This window comes from Scomber scombrus, chromosome 7 (genome assembly GCF_963691925.1).
Source record: "Scomber scombrus chromosome 7, fScoSco1.1, whole genome shotgun sequence".
Lineage (NCBI taxonomy): Eukaryota > Metazoa > Chordata > Actinopteri > Scombriformes > Scombridae > Scomber > Scomber scombrus.
The window spans coordinates 9,348,232-9,350,660 of record NC_084976.1 but is presented as its reverse complement, the minus strand read 5'-3'; positions in this window follow the sequence as shown (position 1 = coordinate 9,350,660).

Genomic DNA, 2,429 nt, shown 5'->3' with positions numbered 1-2,429 from the left:
AGCAGGCTGAGGAAAGTGGAGCAAGTCTGTGTCCAGGAGGCAGGAGGAGGGCTGCAGGCTCCATGAAGCGTGCCTGCCGGTGTTAAAATGAATGAACTGCGTGTTGTTGCCGTCAACTTGTTCCTGTGCTGATGCCTGCCTGCGTCTGTTTGAAGCTAATTGGATATTAAATTATCATGGGGGGGCGTTTGTTACCCCCCGAAAGACCCACCCTCCCTATTTAACCCCGCCCACTCTCTCTCTCTCTCTCTCTCTCTCTCTCTCTCTCTCTCTCTCTCTCTCTCTCTCTCTCTCTCTCTCTCTCTCTCTCTCTCTCTCTCTCTCTCTCTCTCTCTCTCTCTCTCTCTCTCTGCCTGTGTGCATGCTGCTATGTGAGGTGAGGTGTGCGGTTGCTGCAGTGCTTTCTCAAGTGGAAGCTGTTGTGTCTTACTTCAGTGAGTCTCAAACTTTTTCACACCAAGAACCCCTAAACTGACACAAATAAGAGCACGGACCCCCATCTGATATGATTTTTGCTTTTTAGATGTTTTGTTACGGAAAGTGTATGAATCGCATGGCCAAAAATACTGCATTCTGTCACTGTGGTACTTATGGATGGCATGATATGAAAATAAGTTATTCCCCGTTTTGCTGGGGACCCCCTGGGAACCCTCTCAAGAACCCTTGGGGGTCCCCACTTTGAAATCCACTGTAATACACAGTAGGGAGAACCTGAACACGTCACTTGCTTTCATCACACATCTGGATACACAAAGGTGAGTCTAAGGTCAGCTGATACTCAGTTTATTTGGGTGAGAATCACTGCCCTGAGTGACACAGACAGCTCATTGAACTCTCTCACAACAGTGACCTCCACTGGATCCACTGTGGAACTGATTCTGACCTTGGCCCTTGCATACATGCATCACATCCGTTGAGTAGACTGTCATTCATTCAAAGAACAGATAAAAATGATATTTTACTGAAGTGGGAGGTTTGTTTTTACCTAGACTCCTGCACAGAGAGGTGCTGGTTCAATAAGCAACAGAGTAGAACGCCTGGGGATTTGGGAGGTATTTATTATTGAGAAGTCTTTATATTAAAGACAGTCTTAATGTAACAAGCCAATGTCATTTTATTGCTTTGTAAGTAAATACAGGTATGTGAGTGAAAAAAACAAACATCAAATGACATTCAGTTTCAGTTTTTCTTTTTCTTTTTTTTATGAGGATGTTTTGAGAGAAAACTGATTTTTACAATCTGAAACTCAACAAGAATGATACATTGTGCTGTATCTATGTAGGACTTGTAGGGTCAACTGGGGCCTTTGGTTTCTTATGTGACCCATTTGTTTGTATATACGGTACACTTTCACCCAAAAAACAATGACGTGAATGCCTGGTATTAATATCACTCCTGCCCTTGCACTGCTCTTAAATAGTAAGGCTGGATCAAATACAGGATACATACTGCAATAAAGTATTATTATGTATAACTGACTTTTTTGTTTATTTGTTGTTTGAATTGAACATAAGTGACAAATATTTGGGTTTATTTTATAATATAAAATGTTGGTGATTATGCAATTTTTACCATTGAAACTACAAAGCTAGCTTCTGTATTTGTGTGACATTGTCATATTGTGCCTCAGTGTGTGTCCTTGTGTAAATGAGAAAATAACTGATGTTACTTAAACAGACTGGCTAGTGAGTGAATCCAGGCATAAAATGAAGTTTCCTAATTGATTTCCCTCAAGACTAATGGCAGAAAAAGAAAAAAAAGATAATAGATATAGTTGAGACATCATTCATGCAAAAGGGAAAGCTAATCAAATATGAACATGTTGCGTAAAATGTTGTAATGTTTTGTGTAATCTAGTGCGGTTTGGTTTGTTCTAGTCGAACCTGTTTTCGCAGAGCGCACACTTTCCACCTCTGCAATGTCAATGCAGTCTCTGGATGCTGGGAAGATTTGGATTGATTTGTAGCAGTGAGATTAGCTGGTTTCATACTGGTTTCCATTCTAATTTCAAGCACAAATCACATTAAATAACCCATGGTCAGGAATGCCTGCTGCCTATTACAAAAAAGGCGATAAGATCATAAAATAAATGGTTGTATGTGCAGGAAAAGCATGTTTTTATAAACCATTTTAGTGTTTATATATTGCTAATTGTTCACTAATATAACAAGTGCTGCTTGAGTCTTTTTCCGACTGGAACATGAAGATAAAGACACGTCTTGGCAAAAGCGAATGAAAACAAATATAACTGGTAAACTGATAAATTGCATGTCCCCAATAATATTATGAAGTGAAAATGCTGAAACATCAGAGAACTATTGATCAAATGCAGTTTATTCCTCAAGTCCTGTTTTGACAGACTATTAAATCCAAAATTCTTTACTGTGTTATTGATTCAGGTTTTCACGTCTCTTCTAGTCCACACAGCA